The 19,663-nt window shown below is 37.2% G+C and overlaps 1 protein-coding gene and 1 non-coding gene across 5 annotated transcripts in view; both read left to right on the top strand.

Moving 5' to 3' along the window:
• Window positions 1-19,663, top strand: part of CTNNA2 (catenin alpha 2) — a 1,229,110-nt gene that overhangs the window by 222,696 nt on the left and 986,751 nt on the right. The window lies entirely within an intron of this gene.
• Window positions 5,510-5,614, top strand: LOC114901157. Its single transcript, XR_003795039.1, has one exon. It is a non-coding gene; the product is annotated as a U6 spliceosomal RNA (small nuclear RNA).

The following is a 19,663-nucleotide window of genomic DNA, read 5'->3' as shown; positions in this document are numbered from 1 at the left end:
GATAAACCATAATGGAAAAGAATATTTTAAAAAGAAATGTAAAAACAAGTAAATAAATAAATAAAATGGGTTGATCAAATGTGCAAAAAAAAAGTACACTCCTAGGATTTTCAACCTGTAAGATGATATCTGCAAATAGAGTTTAACTTTTTCCTTTCTAATCTGAAAAGAAAAAAATTCATGTTTGAAGACCAAAAGAAAAAAAAAAAAGGCATCCTGCTCTGGGGCCTCTGCTCCATCCCATTCTTCCTTCACCTCACGTGAAGCTGTGAACCTCACTGCACCAGAGCCCCTTTCCCGCCTCTGGGGTCCTCGGCCAGCCCCGCCTTGTGCTGTACCGGCTAGTGGGTTTTGTTTCCATGTCAGCACTTCCCAGGACTGTCCAGGTATTTGCTTTCTTAATGTGTTCTGATTTTCCTGGTGCTTTTTCACTCTTTCAGTGTCCAGCAGCCTTTCCCTCCCGCTCCACTGAAGATGTGCAAAAGCTCCCCTTTGAGGTGTGTGGTGGGAAGCGGGGAGGATAGGAGTGTTCAGCCTCTTCTCATTCAGGTGATACAGTGTGAAGAGCTGTTCCCTCTGTCTCCACCCCTACCCCTTTCAGAACACAGAGATCATCTCCACGGGGCCCTCCTAGACCCACTTTGCAGCTTTTGCATCGAATTCGGCTCTTTCTACACTAACTGTTAGGACTTGGAGGTTCCTCCAGGTTTCATTTGAGGGACCAGAAATGATTTTTTTATTTATTTAAAAAAATTTTTAATTGGAGTATAGTTGATTCACAATGTTGTGTTAGCTTCAGGTGTACAGCAAAGTGATTCAGTTATACATACATATATATATATGTATATATATATATATTTTTTTTTTTCAGATACTTTTCCCTTAGAGGTTATCACAGAGCATTGAGTATAGTTCCCTGTGCTATACCGTAGGTCCTTGTTGGGTACCTATTTTATATATAGTAGTGTATATGTTAATCCCAACTTCCTTATTTATCCCTCCCGCCCCTCCTTGAGGAACCAGAAATGTTTTATAACTAATTGGGAAAGGGACACGAGCAGCACAAGTAGAAGAGAAAGCAATGTTTAAACATTCCTATTTTGAAATTTTTGTTCTTATTCTTACTTTTGGACTCATTCTCATTGACACTTGGCAGCAACTTTTACTATGAAAGTTCTTGGTTTTGGTGGTGTTTTAACCAGGCAGCAAATGAAGGAAACAGAAAGTCTCAGGGATTTAGAGATTTACCTTCCCTTAGGATCTCTTTCCTTTCATGAATATTTACACTGTGGATCCAGCTAATTCCTTTATACTGAAGAGATAGGGTATTTGAATGTTATTTTTAGTTTGAGGCCAATCAACAAAGGACACTTCATACTGTAGATGCTCCTGCTCTGCCAGTGGCTTCACAGGGACAGTCTTACTGATGTACTTGCATTTTTTTATCTTATTTCCTACTTTAAAAATAGTTCACAGGGGCTTCCCTGGTGGCGCAGTGGTTGAGAGTCCGCCTGCCGATGCAGGGGACACGGGTCCGTGCCCCTGTCTGGGAAGATCCCACATGCCGCGGAGCGGCTGGGCCCGTGAGCCATGGCCGCTAAGCCTGCGCGTCCGGAGCTTGTGCTCCGCAACGGGAGAGGCCACAGCAGTGAGAGGCCCACGTACCGCAAAAAAAAAATATCAAAAATAGTTCAGAGAAGTAAAAAATAATAAAATAAAATTGTAAAAGACAAAAAAAAAATGGACTGTGTACATAAAATGAAGACTTGTCCTTGAGTGTATTATACTGGAATTCTAAGCTACTGGGAGGCAGGACCTTGTCTCCAGAGGCTTTTGAAGTCTTATAGTACCAGGAACGCCATTAGGCATCAGGGAGGCCACTGATAGAGAGTTTCATCAAATATGTGTTACTGATTCAGAAGAGTTCCAGGAAAACTTAATATTAGGGCATTCTTGGTGTAATTCATCTCCAGGTGTTTTCAGTATGGGGAAAAGTCAACATAACTGTGAACTATTATTGCTGCTGTCACCAGGGGATTGTTGTAAAAGTCTGGAAAGAGGGAAGGTGACTTTTTGATCAGGGCAAAGCTTTGTATGTGTAATTACACTCATCACCTGTTCTAAATGGCTGCTGCAGTGCAGCGTTGAGACCTTCAGCTCCACAGAACTTCAGAACAGCAATAGGAGACAGGAAATTAACTGGAGAAGTTAAAAAAAATGTAACTGTATCATCCCATCTAACACTTTTCTGTCAGTTTTTTATATGATATTGTTCTCTCCTGCCCCCTGCCACAAAAGGCAGTCCTTGGAGGCATTTTTTTCTGAAGATTTCCCACCTTCTGTAAAGCCTTCCTTTCTGTTAACAAAGGGACCTCTGACTAGACCACATCAGCATAGCTGTTAAATGTACAGCTTTTGGCATCACACGGACATGTGTTCAAATCCAAGCTCTGCCACTTCCAAGCCCTGGATCTCTGCACCTATTACTTAATCTTCCTAAGTCTCTTTATTTCCTTTTCTGTAATGTGGAGGTGATGGTGGTAACAATACAGATGTCAGTGGGTTTTAGGAGAGTTAAATGAGATAAGCAGAAACGAATACAACATTGTAAAGCAATTATACTCCAATAAAAAAAAAATGAGGTAAGCAAAAAGAGCTGCTATCCATAAATGTCCATAAACGTTATTAGTGAAGAAGGAGCAAAATGAAACCTTGAACTGACCCCTTTACACAAGTCAGCTTCACACACGAGTCAAAATCATTCGCCTCAAATTTCCTGTTACTTCGAACGAAAGCATCTTTTAGGACATAATTACACAGTTCTGAACCTTCATTTTCTTTTCTTTTCTTTAATTTTAATTTAATTGTTTTTACTATTATTACTTTTTGGCTGTGCCACGCAGCTTGTAGGAATTGAACCCAGGCCACCGCAGTGAAAGTGCCAAGTCTTTGCCACTGGACCGCCGGGGAATTCCCTGAACCTTCATTTTTCTACTTAAATTCATTAATATAAATATGGTTTGCATGCAAATGAGTAGGTCCAGTGTGTACAAGTAACATGGAATGCAGTATGAAAATTTAACTATTTCAAAGAGAAAAAGATTTTGTTGGGAATCCTATCTAGCTTGACTACGTACTCACGGGGTACTTGTCTGGCTATTTATTTGGACTGCTTGTCCTAGAGATGGCAAATGGTATTGACTATGGCAGTACCAAGAGAAAAGTCTTAAAATCCCCCTCAGTGGATTCCAAAAGGTATCTTTGAGGTAAAATAGGAGGTCTTCGTTGGTAAGAAATTACACTTGAAATTTGATTTCTTCCTAGGAAGTGGCATTGCTTCTCTGTTTTATGTGATTCAGATTAATAAATACAGAGGAGCAAAAATGTTTGAGGACTGGATTAACATCTACTTTCTTTTTGTCGAGTGAAATCATTTTTCTTTAAAATTTTTAGAGTAAATGTTTGTAAGCTAAGAATTTGCATAAAAAATCTGAACCTAAATTGATTTGAATTGAAGTAATCCGCTTCCCTTCTTTTGGCAAGACTCAGATTTAAAGCCTGAACAAAAAGCTTTAAATAGCACCAAAATGTCTACTGGCCCCTTTGGCTTAGAAGGAGTGTTTGTAACAAATATGACTGTTCTCCAGCCATCCTTTGGGGAGATTATGTGAGGAGTTTCCCTCTTTATAATGCTAAGTAGATCATTGGTACATTTTACTCTCAAGAAGGCTCCCTCCCAAACTGCTATGTGTCTCCACTCACCAGAGACCCTTATCTTGCCATGCCAGTTTCTGTCATTCACCTCTGTCACTCCCATCTAGGACTGACTTTTAAAATTTATTTTTAATTTTTTATACAATTTTTAAAGGTATACTCCATTTAGAGTTATTACAAAATATTGGTTATCTTCCAGGTGTTGTACAGTACACTGTTGTAGCCTATCTTACTCCCAGTACTTTGCACCTCCAATTCCTCTACATATATATTGCCCCTCCCCTACCACTGGTAACCACTATTTTATTCTTTATATCTGTGAGTATGCTTCGTTCTTTGTTATATTCACTAGTTTGTTGTATCTCTTAGATTCCAAATATAAGTGATATCATATGGTATTTGTCTTTCTTTATCTTACTTATTTCACTTAGCATAATGCCCTCCAGTCCAACCATGTTGCTGCAAACAGGAAAATTCTATTTTTTTACGGCTGTCATATATATATATATATATATATATATATATATATATATATATATATATATATGAGACATCTTTTTATCCATTCATCTGTTGACTGACAGGTTGCTTCCATATCTTGGCAATTGTAAATAATGTCACTGTGAACATTGGGGTGCCTGTATCTTTCGAATTAGTGTTTTTGTTTCTTTCGGATGTACATCCAGGAGTGGAATTGCTGGGTCAAAGGGTAGTTCTATTTTTAGTCTTTTGAGAAACCTCCATATTGTTTTCCAAAGTGGCTGCACCAATTCCCACCAACAGTGTATGTGGGTTCTTTTTCTCTACATCCTTGCTAACATTTGCTATTTGTGTTCTTTTTGATTACAGCTATTCTGACAGGTGTGAGGTGATATCTCATTATGGTTTTGATTTTCATTTCCCTGATGATTAGCAATGTTGAGCATCTTCTCATGTGCCTGCTGGCCATCTGCATTTCCTCTTTGGAAAAATATCTATTAAGTTCTTCTGCTCATTTTTCAATTGGGTTGTTTGAGTTTTTGATGTTAAGTTGTATGAGCTGTTTATATATATTGGATATTAATTCCTTATCAGTCATATCCTTTGCAAATGTTTTCTCCCATTCAATAGGTTGTCTTCATTTTGTTGATGTATTTCTTTGATGTGTAAAAGTTTTTAAGTTTACTTAGGTCCCATTTGGTTATTTTTGCTTTTATTTCCTTTACTTTAGGGGAGGGATCCAAAAAAAAAAAACACTGCTGCGATTTATGTCAGAGTGTTCTGCCTATGTTTTCCTCTAGAATATCCCATCTTACATTCTGATCTTTAATCCATTTTGAGTTTATTTTTGTGTATGGTGTTAGAGAATGTTCTAATTTCATTCTTTTACATGTAGAAGTTTTCCCAGCACCACTTATTGAATAGACTGTCTTTTCTCCATTGTATATTCTTGCCTCCATTGTCATAGATTATCTGACCATAAGTGCATCAGTTTATTTCTGGGCTCTCTATCCTGTTCCATTGATCTATGTATCTATTTTTGGGCCAGTACTATGCTGTTTTGATGATGTAGTTTTGTAGTATAATCTGAAGCCAGAGAGCGTGATTCTTCCAGCTGTGTTCTTCTTTCTCAAGGTTATTTTGACAATTTAAAATTGAAATTTACATACCTGGAGAGATTCCTCATTGGTTGCAGGTACTGCAGGTGCTTGGGGAAATGCACCTACACCCCCAACGCATACAGTCAAAGGTAACAACTTACGTGGTGTGGTGGTTGGGAGAATTAGAATCAAGATTTAAAAATCATTTGGGTCGTGTTCACTTCGGCAGTACATATACTAAAATTGGAACGATACAGAGAAGATTAGCATGGCCCCTGCGCAAGGATGACACGCAAATTTGTGAAGAGTTCCATATTTTTTACTGCAAAAAAAAAAAAAAATCATTTGGGTCTTTGTGGTCCCAGATGCACAGCCTGAATTCCTATTTATATATGGGGGAGGAACAGTAGGTCGCCCCAGAGAAATGGAACTTGGTGTCACTGAAGGAAAGTCTCCCTCATAGCACTCTGCCCCAAAGCTAATCTTTCCTACTTCAAACCACTGAAGAACAGAAGGCAATCTGAATCCAGGGTGTAACAATCCAATGGGGTCTCAAGACTGGACAGTTGGAGTGAGGTAGTGGAGCCAGGATAAAAAGCAAGTGAGAGCATGCTACAACTGTGAGGTCAATAGGCTTTTGGCTATGCAACTAAGAGGAAGGGGACCTAAGAATGACGTAGTTCTAAACTTTTTGGCATATAGTTTTTAGGTGGGGATATGTGTGTGTGTGTGTGTGTGTGTGTGTGTGTGTGTGTGTGTGTGTATTTAACCAAAATAAAACTTTCCAAGGAACATCATTTGTGCATACTTCAGGCACTGCTTTCTGGTATTTTCTCTCTTTTCCACTGCCCTGCCCTATTGTAGTATAATTTATTCTATAAAATTTTAAAAAAAGTGACCTCAAGTCATTAAATTGATTTTGCAACCCAATAATGGGTCATGAATTGTAGTTTAAAAAACTGTAATTACATTTTAACGTGTATATATAATAGTTAAATAAAAATAATATGAATCAACACTGATGATAGGGATCTACTAGATTGTTTTTAAACAGATTTCAGAGATGATGTATGTAAATTGCTTTTAGCAAATACTCTGATATACAGTACAAAGTCATTTATCATTGGCTATTATTTTTGTGTGTAAGATGAGACAGTTATTTGCATAAAAGTTTCCAACACTTTATTGAATTATTTGAAAACAGAAACAAAAATAACAACAGCAACAAGTGACAAGTACAATAATTGTTTTGGATAAATTGCATGAGGGAATTTGGTCCATGGCCAATTGATTAGTGCATGCTGCTTTGTTTGCCATGAAATGAAGATACACCTTTCCTTTACTTTATGTCAATAGGTGAGACTGAAGGGTTGTCAGAGTTTCCTTTAAATGTTTTGCTTTCTTTGTCCCTCCTCAGCTGACCTCTTTCCTAGTCCTTCTTCTGGGCTCTGTGAGCTCAGCTCTCCTACCCAATTCCTCATGAGCTGGAGGATGCTGCAATTAATGCTGATGGTGGAGAGAGTACATTACCTCATGAGAGAGGACTGCTTTCTCCCTTTGCTCCAAGATTTCACCTTATGGTGATTGTATTTTCCTTATACTTTGATTTATGGGATAATATTAATAGATATACTGATGTTAAATATACTCTGTAATTAAATATATTATTCCTGCTAATTTATTTTTTACAGATACTACTTAATTACTTATGCTACCATTTATTGTAAAGTTTTGAAATTATATTCATAAATTAGGTTAGTATATAACTAGATTCTTGGAGTCATTCGTTCATTTATTAATTTATGTCATTAAACAAGTGTGAATTCAGTATCTGGTCTTAATGGAATTTATAGTCTGGTAATAGATACATGAAAGTATCCTGGAAGAAATGATGTCTAAATTGATCTCTGTGTTCTTGGCTGCTGTAACACAGAGATTTGATTGTCTTAAATGACTCAAATAAGAGATACAGTTTTATTTCTCTCCTGCACAGTAATGTGAACTGAGGAGTATAGGCTTAGTGGGGTATTTATACCAACTTCAACATGTGCCTTCCAAGTTTATCTCCAAACCATCACCCTTTCCTAGCCATCAAGAAGATGGACAGAGAATCCAGGATAAGTGTCCTTGTGGAGATGACCTGAAAACTGCACATAAGCCTTCTGCTCACATTCCCTGGCCACATTTAGTTGCAGGGGATATTGAGAAATATACTCTGTATTGAACAACCAGACACCCAGCTAAACTGTGGGTGCAACAAGGAAGAAAGGAAGAATGGATAAAGGATGGAAGTTAGCATCCTCTGCCAAAAGCTCTAAAAGGAGTAAGTAGCTGAAGGATGCGGAGGAATTAGTGTTGTAGTTCACTTGCAGTCCGTAAAATGATATGGAGAAGCAAACAAGAGATTTTGTAATGAAATATTGAAAATGCAATGAGAGGGCATGCCCAGAGAGCACTGACCACCGAAGTCCTACAGTGAGGGGCATGCAAGCCAAGCATGGAAGGCCGAATGGAAGGGGCTTCCTATCTAGGTGGAGATCTGAAGAGTGAAGTTAACTATCAGATGATAGCTGGATGGGGTATTCAGGGCAGAGGAAACATGGAATTCCAAGGCCCTGATGTGAGAATGAGCATGGAGTGATTAGGAAACTGAAAGAATTTCAGTCTGGCAGGTAGGCACATTGAGGGCAAGGTGGGGCAAGAAATGAGCCTCTGAGAAGTGCGCTGGAGACAGATCATGGCCTACTCCATGCTGAGGGCATTGAACTTTATCCTAAAGGCAAGAGGAAATCACTGAAGAGTTTGGGTAAGGAGATAGTTGAATGCTATTCCTTATTCTAAACCCAGCCTTATTTATAGCTACCACGCTAATTCCCAGAGCCAAAGGAGGAAAGTGTGAAACGTGAAAACTTTCTGCTCAGTCCTTCAGAGTAAACCAAGTATAAATGTTTCCAAGATAGCTAAGTGTGGCTTTCATATAGACTAGCTATAAAATACTTTATGTAGGTAATAATTGAGTTTCTAGCCTATTTCTTACTTATTAATTGAACTGGGTAATGGTTATACTTTGAGAAACAAAAAAAATCAGTCTACCATTAACCCAAAATAGAATTTCTCCACATTATAAGCAGATTGATCAGCAGAATGGGAAAGAGGAGGGACCAGAAAAGGAAGTATAGTAGTCGTTTTAAAAAACAAACAAACAACCAGCCAACCAGTGGAAGACGTGAATGTGAAGTGGTGCTCGATGGTGTCCTCCAAGCATTGACTCACCAACTTTGCCACTGAAGTAGCCCTGGGCGTCTGGTGGTTCAGGCACACACACATGGTTGGCAACTTTCTTAGAATCTCAGTTTTAGTTTTAAGATGAATATAAATTTTGTAGAATATATTTGCTCTTTTTTTTTTTTTTTTTTTTGCGGTACACGGGCTTCTCACTGCTGTGGCCTCTCCCATTGCAGAGCACAGGCTCCGGACGCGCAGGCTCAGCGGCCATGGCTCACGGGCCTAGCCGCTCCGCGGCATGTGGGATCTTCCTGGACAGGGCACGAACCCGCGTCCCCTGCATCGGCAGGCGGACTCTCAACCACTGCGCTACCAGGGAAGCCCTATATTTGCTCTTTTAATAAAAAAGGAAACTCTGTCTTTTCCCCTACTGTTTCTGTTAAATATTATTCCAGGAGAATGTCCTGTACTATTCCGTTTTCACATACCCTGGAATTGTACATTGTGTTCCTGATGACATGGAAATCTGGATTTGAAAAATACTGACTTGGTCAACATCTAGAGTGAGAGAGGACTGAGATCTAATTAAAATTTATGAATGAACTAGGGAGACACCTAAAATGCCACTCCATTAGTTTAAAGTGAGAAACTGAGTGGTTACACCCAGCAGAAATGATCCTGTCAGCATAATCAGCTTATGTCACGCTTTAGTTAAGCTATAAGGGAAGCCAAATCAGACCCAGACATCACTTTATTGATTTACCAAGAGAAATCACTGTAACCCAGACTAGAAATAGTCCTGTCAGCACGATCAGCATATTCTCTGCTCACAGATAGGCTTACATGGAAATCAGGAGGTTGCTCGGTGAGCATGGAATCAAGAGGTTTAGGTGCATAAAATGTAAGGACAACCTGCTGGGGCAGTGTGATACCCCTTGCTCACTTCAGATCCAAGTGGTAAATTTCAGTTTAACTTTCAAAAAGTCATCTCGTTCCCTCATTTTCAAGGTCTTAGGGGCACAGTAGCCCTCCAGTGTTTATTAGCATACAAAAGAGAATTTGAGTTAAGAACAAAAATAGTTTAGATATTATAGTGTTAAGCTGCAGCAAGAAGCCATAACATGTAATTTGGGCCCATATTTTGCACTTCCAGATGCTTTCTTAATCAGCTTTCACTTTCATTTTCACTGGCCAGAGGGAACAGACTGGCATCTCTCATGGCTGAACCCACCTTGTTTTGTTTGCATTGTGTGATACCTTTTTTAAGTGGGTCTGTCACCTAAAACTCACATATATATCTGGATTCCTGGCTGCCATCCTGAAGGAGTGTACAAAGTTCGCTGGGTATCTGAGTGATTCTTTTAATGAATAGAACTAAGAAGCTAGACAAAATGTACAAGCATCCTTCAAACGTATTGTGACCTGGGAAAACAATAACAAATCCCAAAATGCTAAAACAAATAAAAGAAGAGAAAATGGCAAGCTTGAAAGATAAGTGACCGAACTAAATTTCAACCTTAGGTTATGTGGCAAGGCTTGTTTCTGTTTTCTGTTGAAGGATGCATAGCCCAGAGTAGACATGATATAAAGTCTGTTTTGTGGTAGAGATAGAGAGGTAAATAAGAACTCCCCTCATAGAGTGGGAATACCAAAGGACAACAGCAAACTATCAGTAAACTCAATCCACAAAGAGTGAAACCATCTTGTCTTTAGTAACCTGGGCCTGAGCGGAGGAAAAAAAATGTTCCCCTTGAAAATTTGAGTTGGCCTTCGACAAGTTTTGCAGCCAGAATTCATGCTATCTGTGTGGTCAAACCCCAAATGAAGAATTTAATATAAGTTGATGCCAGGATGATAGTGAACATAGTAATTGGCAGAAACAGATTTTCTGGAAATATAAAATTTCACATAAGGCATAAATAATTTCCAAGATATTTTTAAGATGTATTTCAAGAAATAATGTATTTAAGGCAAAAAGGTATTAATATATATCATAAGTAAGAGCCAGTAGAATAAACAGAAAGCACAGGAGAATCACATTCATAAAAGCTACAGATAATAGAATTATCAGACATAAATATAAAATATAAATTTTTCTAATATGTTTTAAGAATTAAGAGAGGCTTAAAAATGTTAGCAATAAAAAGATTTTAAAAACAACACAATTTAAAATGACCTAAATAGGCCTTTTAGACATTAAAAATATAGGTGGAAGTGTGTGTGTATAATGATTTAAACTAAAAATTCCATGGGTTGAGTTGACATATGCTCCCAAAAAAGAATTAAATTGTTTCAGATGATCCCTCCCAACCAAGAATAAGTAAAATATTAAAACCACTAGAAAAGTACTAAGTGAGCAAGCTCTTGAAGGGTCAAGATTTTGGAAAGAGGGAAAATCCAGAAATGTGAATATCTGCCAATTACAAAGCAGTGAATAAGGCAAGGAGGGATTGAGAAGAGCTTTTGGTAGTTTCACTAGTCTAGGGGGACAGAAATTGAAGTTCAGGAACAAAAGGTCTAGAAGGCACCTGTTCCAGTTACTATTGCTGCATACAAATCACCAGAGATGTAGTGTTGCATAACTATTTTATTATGCTAAGAGATTCTGTGGTTCATGAATTCTTTGAGGTTACAGCAGGGTGCCTTGTCTTTGTTCCATAGTGTTTGAAGCTTCAGCTGGGAAGATTCAAAGGCTGGGGGTAGCATGATGTCTGGGGACTAGAATCACAGTCTCGAGGAGGAGGAGCCTTCACACATGTATGTAGGACTTGATGCTGGCTGTCAGCTGGAACCTTGGCTGAGGATGTCATCCCAAACACAAGATGTGGCCTGTGCGTTTATTATCTCCAAATTTTCTAGTTTGGGCTTCCTCGTAGCATTGTGGCTGAGTTTCAAGAATGAGAATCTCAAAGAAAAAGAGGCACAAGTACAGGGCATTTTTGTGATCTATAGTCAAAAGTCACAGGCTAGGATTTCTATTCTAATATATTGATAAGGTTGTTACAGAGGCATGCTCAGGATCAAGATAAATGGACATAGATTGTTAGAACCATCTTTGGAAATTATGATCTGCCACAGTACCCCACATTTTTACCTGGGACTCTGTAATGGGTGAAGTGTGGGGATCAGATCTTACAAAGACTAAAGCCCAGTTTCAGATCAGCTCAGTCTCTCATTAGATTAAGATGATCTATCTTTACCATAATATTTTGCTCACAACCAAACTAATATCATCATCTCTAACTTCTTATTTACTATAAGTGTATAAGACTATAGTATTGATATTTAAGTATATAGTACATAGAGTACAAGTTGTGATATTACATTAAAAATAACAAGGCATGAAAAAACAATATTGATTGAAAAAAAGAGAAAATATAATTTAAAATTAATCCACAAATGATGCAAATATTAGAGTTATCAAACAGGGATATTAAAGTTCTGTAAATTAATGTGTTCAGGAAATTAAATGGCAAAATGGAGGGAGCTGTAAAAAAGAATAAAATAGAAATTTTATAATTGAAAGCTACAATAACTGAAATGAATTCAGTTGCTTTAGTTAATAGCTTTAGTAGCAGGCAGATTAGACAAACCTGAAGAAAGAATTTGTGAACTGAAAGATAAGTCAGAATTAATATCCAGAATAAAATATACAGAGACAAGAGGTTGAAAAACCTGAAAGCTGATACATAATTAAGAATTTTCCAAGACTGATGAAAGACATTACTACTCAGATTCAAAAGTGCCATGCACTTCAAGAAAATTGCACATAGTTATTTCCTAAGAAAACATCAAAAATCAAAAGTAAAGAGGAAATTTTCAGAGCACTCAGAGGAAAAAGACATGTTACCTTAAAAAGAGAGATAACTTTTACCTCAAAATAAGAGACAACTGACTTTTAGCTAGTGACAATGATAGCCAAAATTAATGGAATGAATTAATCAGAGTACTGAAAGAAACTGCTATCCTATAATTTTTATCCAGGCAAGATATTATTCAAAAATAAAGTTGAAATAAATGCATTTTCATGTAAACAAAAATTGAGAATTTATCACCAGCAGATCCACACTAAAAGAAAATACTTGAGTGTTCTTCGTCCAGGAAAATGAGCTTGGATGGAAGCATAGAGGTAAAGAAAAGAATGTGGAACAAAGAGTAAATATGTGGGTAAATCCAAATGAATGTTGACTATGTAAAACTATAATAATAATGTCTTTTGAGGTGAAACATGAAAAGAATTAAATATATGACACATAGACATGCACACATAACATACACACATACACATACACATGTGTGAGGATAGAATCAGCAGTAAATAGGAGTTAACTAGTCTCAGATTGTTGCATTGTCCAGATTGTGGTAAAAGTAGTGATTTGTCCTATGTTTTTTTCCCCTTGCTTCCTTTTATATTATTTAACCATTTTTAGTCAATTACCGCTGTTAGCTTGTTAGCTATATGTTATTTCACTACCCTCTTAATGTGTACCATGGAGATGATCACATGCAGTCTACTACATAGAGCAATACTAAGATATATATTGGTAATGGTATAACAGTAGTCATTTAATGTAAACAGACTAAGTACTCCAATTAAAAGACAAAGATTTTCAGGCTGGATCCAAAAAGAAGCTGGTAAGATATCTATAAGATATGATTTGATTATAAAGATACAGAATGTTTGGACATTAGCAATAGAAAGACATTCCATGCTATCCCCTTATGTGAACCTTTTACAATGAAGTGAAATCAAAGTCAAAACGTTTAGGCAATACTTTGTAGGAGTGGGGGAAATAAAGAAATAAGTGGTACTAGAAGTAGATGAGGAAATTTTTTTTTAAGTTGCAAGAAATTAGACTATGATTTTTTATAATATTTTATTGTGGAATTTTTCCAACATACAGAAGAGTTGAAAGAATGTAACAGTTCAGTGTTCATAGCCATACCACCTAGATTCTATGCATTTTGCTGCATTTGCTTTGTTGTACATCTATTCATTTATCCATCCATTTCATCTGCTTTTTAAAAATTAATTTAAAATTAAGCTGCCAATATCAGTGAACACACTGTGTTTTTACACCAATGGGGATGATTTGGAAGAGAGAAAAAAATTGATGATTCCAAGAGAGAGTGATACAATTGCAGGGACAATGTCTTTGAATAGTCAAGATGGGTTGGTTCAAGTGAGAAAACAAAGCTGTTTATTAGCATTCAGTGGAAACATGGGAACTTTATCAGGAGGGTAGTTCCACAGGAGGAAAGTCAGAGTCCAAGGTATAGGGGCAAGTGGTGGGTAGAGGTGATGGTGGGGTATGTATGTCATCTTCTCATCACTTCTGTTTTTCCCAGAAACATTAAACAAGAGACAAGGTGGTTATCAGCTGAGAATGAAGTAGGAGAAGACATAACTGGTTTGAGGAAAAGATATGAAGTAATCATTGTGATAATGAGAGTGGGATTTTAGGGCATCCCTAAGGGACCATTTGAGGTTTGTGGTTATGGATATTTTCTGATGCGATCAATGTGGCGAGCTTAGGAAAAGTTGACGGCAGTGGTTTTTCTAGATATTATAATATCATTCATATAAAGTTTTCATGTACCAATATGAATAACCTAAATAGTAATAAATTTTGGAGAACATTATTCAAAGATATGGACAGGCTTCCTCTACCTGTTGGGAGAAATTAGACTACAGAATTCAGAAATCAGACAACTTCACAGCAACCACAAACTTAATGTTTTTTATAGTGCTGTCAAATCGCCTCACTTAACTTAGAAATATTACAGTTAAAACTTCAATTCTATAGATTCGGTTTTAAGGAAGACATTAAGTGGCTGTGAGTCAGGAGAGCTATTCATGAAGTTTTTTATGCTAACTAAGGTTCACAAAGAAAAAATGTTTAGACTATAAAACAAAGAAAAAATATATTATGAAAGAAAATATTCAACCATTTAATTTTCTGTTGTTGGTTGTTTGGACAGCATTATCATTGCAACAAATTTCTAGCTCTGTGTTTTAGAAGAATTTATTTTTAACTGAGATAGGGTGAGGGGTGTATTGCACTTTTTTGGTCAACCCTTAGAATAACTCTGTATTCTATAAAGACTAGTATTTAAGCCTCATTTCTGTTCTCTTACATTCAGAAATGATTTCACATGTGAATAGAGGGTGTCAGAGAAGTAATTATAAACCTCAAAGCATATCTAGTGATTATATGGGTGCTGGATGTTAGTGAGGACTTTTTTGGGAAGACTTTTTCTGCTGTGTCAATTTAAATCCGTCATTGTTCTGAATTCTATCATGTCGCCACATAAAGAACTAAAGGGAATTTTAATAGGAAGTACTGTTGACAGCACATGGCTTTCTTAAAACTCATTCTACTTTTAAGAAATAGGGAATTAAGGGCTTCCCTGGTGGCGCAGTGGTTGAGAGTACACCTGCTGATGCAGGGTACACGGGTTCGTGCTCCGGTCCGGGAGGATCCCACATGCCGCAAAGCGGCTGGGCCCGTGAGCCATGCGACGGGAGAGGCCACAACAGTGAGAGGCTCGCGTACTGCAAAAAAAAAAAGGGAATTAACAATGGCAGGGAGTCAAGAAAGGAACACATTCTCATTTACTTTGCTGTGAATTCTATAGTGATTCATGGCAAACTCAAGAAATAAAACACAAGCCGTCTGTTGTTGTTAAAGGAAAATTACCCATTTTATATCTGCCTAAAGCAGCATCATATGGTAGGATCTCCAGCGCCGTATTAAACCATGCCTTACTTCTTTGTTTGGTAATTTAGGCAAAATAAGAAAAGCTTTTCCTACATTGCCTTTTTTAAAGGAAATACTGCCTTTGGAAAAACATTGAATACATTTAGAATTTTAACGACTGCTAAACTCAATTCTGTTAGTTTTTGAAGGTCATGGATCCCTTCACACTCATTTACATGTATTTGCGGTTAGGGCAGAGTTGTCATCTTGACCACACTTTAGTATACTGACCTGAATAATTTGAAATAATCCTGGAATCAAACTTAAATCCTTGGAATTGCCTTTTGTAGGAAGACTTTTCTTATGTAACTTAATTTTGTCAAGTCAGTATGGTCTTTGAGCTAAGAAAAGCAGGTTTTAACAGAGCTCAGATTTCTTTCAGGTGAGACAAGCACTCAAGAGAAGTTAATTGCTATCTTTCCTAAGCTGTTTTATATATCAGATCATAGATCTAAAATTATAGTTGGAAGGTCAGAGATGATCAAGTCTAAACTCTTATTTTACACAGGAGGAAATTTAGGGCCAGAGAGGATTGGTTTGCCCAAGGCCACGTAGCCTTTGGTGAATTTTTAGTCATTTTTAGAGCAGAGTGATATATCAATATGTCTTAACAATTTAAATAGAATTTAGCGAGTTTCATCTAAAACCTAATTTTAAAAATCTAGACTCACCAAGATGTTAGTTTAATTGGAGTGCGAAAATAGTTTCCCCACAGTTATGCAGTGCCCCTCCTAACAAACTTTGTAGAACTAGAGTCTGAACTCAATCACTGCTACTGTAAACTTCCATATGCATTAAAAAGAATCAGTGATGCACCTCCGTTTCTTGTGTATTGTGCTCCCACATTTTCTTCTGGCAACGGCCTGCAGTTCTGACACTCTGTCAACACAACCAGTCAAGTTCAGTTCCTTACAGTTTCCTGGATATCTAGCATATATGTAACTAGAAACTACATCTTTGAGTTGCGTTTTCAAAAGTGTTGCAAAGAATATACTAGGATAATTTTCTCATGTGTAACTTGTGTTTGATCACATTGCAGACCTCCTTGCCTGGCTTTATGGATGTATCTCTTTTTGGTATAAAGCCAAGAGTGCCAGACTAGACCTCATTCTCAAGCACATCTCCTCCTTGAAGTCATCTGAAACGTTGTCAATAGTGAAGCATTCTTTTGTGAACAGGCCCTTTCAGTCTTCCAGAGCACACTGTTAAAACAAATTAGTACCTTGCATTGGTATACTAATTTACAAGTTATACATCACATTCACATGATATTTCAGTTGAAACTCACCAAACAGATTTTCTCTTGACTCAGTGGTGCATCAAGAGGATGGTGGTTGGAGTACCCCAGGTACCAGCAAGAAGGGGGTGTAATCTAGAGAATTTAAAAAGAGTGATAAAACCATACAAAATTGGTTGACTTTTTGTTATTACCAAGTTATATCAATTCTCAACAGTCTTAAGTGATAAAATATTCCTCCCCAAGAAACTTTTTTTTTTGGTGGAAGTTCTGAAAAGATTCTGTGGTTACAGTTGAGTTATAATAATACATATATTAACTTCAAATTAGTATCTTTTATATTTTAGGTATAATGTATCATATAGGAGCTAATCTGGATAACTCCCAACTATACACTTGGTTTGTAGACTATGTGTTCAATTCAAGAGTAGTTTTTAAGTTCTTACCAGTTTGGAATTTTTCAAGTTCTCTTAGGATGTAGTTTGTGTCTCTAGAACCTGTAGTACTATATATTCTTGCATTTAAACAGCAAATTGGAAGTATAGCAATAAATAAGATGCAGAAGTAGAATTTCAGTTACTTCAGTGACTTCATTATATGGTACCATTTGGAGTTTCATCTCTGTTTAAAATTTTAAATAGCAACACAAAGTGTGAACTGCAAGACATAATATTTTCATTGGGTATAAGTGAATTTTCAAATGATCATAAATGAAATATAATTGTTTGGTACCGAGGTAGTGTCCATTTCATAGGTCAAGCTAAATTTGCCCCTTTTTGGAAGAATAATGTTTGAGTAATTCACTCCCAATATATTAGTAAGGATTATTTTATAGTTTACTGAGTACATAGTTCTTTGGGAATGAGGTAAGGAAGCAAGAAGTAAAGAGCAAGATATAATAGGGGACGTGTGCATGTGTGTGTGTATGTGCATATGTGAGTGTGTGTGCTCATGCATCATGTGTATGTGGTCTTGAGATAAATGTAGCTTATTTTACACTTCGGTCCTGATAAACATAATCTTCTTTTTGGAGAAAGAAGCTGAGAACAGACTGGCTAAAAAGACACTCTGAGGATATTTTTCTCAGCAATACTGTGGTAAAGGGCAATTTTCCAGTAGGCTGTCACATCTTTAAGTGCACATTTGTCACGATTTATCAAAAATTAGTAGAAAATATTCTATTTGATCCTCCTATGTTTATAAATTAAGTAGTGAATAGAATTTTAAGTGAACAGATACATTTTCTGCACTCATTTGACTTGACTCTGTACCTTAAATAAAATTCATACTGAAAAACATACTACTAACTATACTAACATACTAAATATACTAAAAAACTACAGAAACCACTTTCCAATATGCCTGTAGGACATAGTGACAAGGTGATCTTTATAAGTTTTCCTGATTAAAATCATAATAAATAATGAATAAAATTAGTAAATCTTAGAAATTTGATATACTTGATCATTAATGAGCTCTGCCATGTACCTTGTCTATGACTTTGGGTTAGTTACTTCACTTTTCTGTTCCTATTGCTTCATGTGTAAGATGAGGATGATAAAGTCACATAACTCATTGTTTTTATTCTAAGAAATAAATTGGAGAGAGAGAAGAGAGAGAGAGAAAGTAGGGGTTCAATAAATGTTAGCTTATAACTGTAAACAATATGATATTGAAATATATTTTTAATTCAAGACCAAACATCTATGTACAAAAGTCTATACAACAATCCGCATTCATAGTATATTAATAGATTTTACTTTTTTGTTGTTTTTACAATATTTATGAAGATAACATATTTATAAATTGAAAGACTCAGAGGCATGTAGTTTAAAAGGCCAGTACCATGAGAATAATGAATTCAACACAGAAAAGATATGAACAGTTACAACAAATACAAGATTTTTAAAAAAGCCAAACCCCTCCAATACACATCATAGGACTCATCCTTCAAAAGAAAAGTTACTTCCTTCAAAGAAAAATAAATCTTTCCACCTACCGAACCTAGAAAATCCTAGGGATATTTCCATACTGAGCCAACTTTGCAAAATTCTTTTTTTATTCACATGTATTCAGTAATCAATTTATATCTCTTTGCAGTGCTAACAAGGAATCTTGCTAGCAAGAATTTCGGTGTCGCTGGTTATGTATGTAACATCTGTGCAGTAATTATCATAGTATTATAGATAGTATTATACTCATCATAAAAGCTATTTTAAAATTTTCACAATAAGAATTGCATTTTTTTTATTCCCTACGGCCTACAGGAATACTATGATTTAACCCCATAGCACTTTTTTTTTTTTTTTTTTTTGCGGTATGCGGGCCTCTCACTGCTGTGGCCTCTCCGGTTGCGGAGCAACAGCCTCCGGACGCGCAGGCTCAGCGGCCATGGCTCACTGGCGCAGCCGCTCCGTGGCATGTGGGATCCTCCCGGACCGGGGCACGAACCCGCGTCCCCTGCATCGGCAGGTGGACTCTCAGCCACTGCGCCACCAGAGAAGCCCCCCATAGCAGTTCTGATGCTGATACCATCCTGTTCTGTTCAGCCCAAGAAGGAGAGAGGGATGGGGCTTATAAGATAGTGGGGCTGCCCGGGGAGCCAGGTGTCAGTAATCATATAGAGCTGGCCATCTCCACTCACTTCTTGCCCAAAGTCAGCAATGGGGGCTTCACTTGAACTTCTGGGAGTAAGTGACCTATGGACAACCTTCCTGTATGCCCTCCTTAGAATGGAAAATAAGGGCAGAGAGATTGAGATGCTACAAAAATGAGTAAAAGGTGGCAAGCCCTGTGAAACACCGTGGTAAAATATTAAGGACAATTTCCATCCAAAGCACCCTGTGTTTGTCACTGCCCTTGTCTACTGCCACCTCCTAGGGAATGGAGGTAACAGATTTGGTGGCGGGTGGTTTAGGCTGTGTTAAGGAGAAGGCCGCCTTCCTTCTTATCTCTTGGCAGTTGGCAAAGCTGTCCAACTCAGTCATGAGCCCTGCACCTTCAGTCAGCCACTTGCAATATATTAGTGCATGTGAGAAACCTGACTCTGTCTCCTTATCTCTCTACATATAGAGATGTAATTCTAGATGTATTGCGTATCTGTGGACTCTAGCTCTAAGGATAAATCAGTTTTCTATTCTTTATTC

Source organism: Monodon monoceros, unplaced genomic scaffold (genome assembly GCF_005190385.1).
Source record: "Monodon monoceros isolate NGI ecotype Baffin Bay Population unplaced genomic scaffold, NGI_Narwhal_1 Super_Scaffold_19, whole genome shotgun sequence".
NCBI classification, from domain to species: domain Eukaryota; kingdom Metazoa; phylum Chordata; class Mammalia; order Artiodactyla; family Monodontidae; genus Monodon; species Monodon monoceros.
This window is presented reverse-complemented; position numbering and strand designations above follow the sequence as displayed.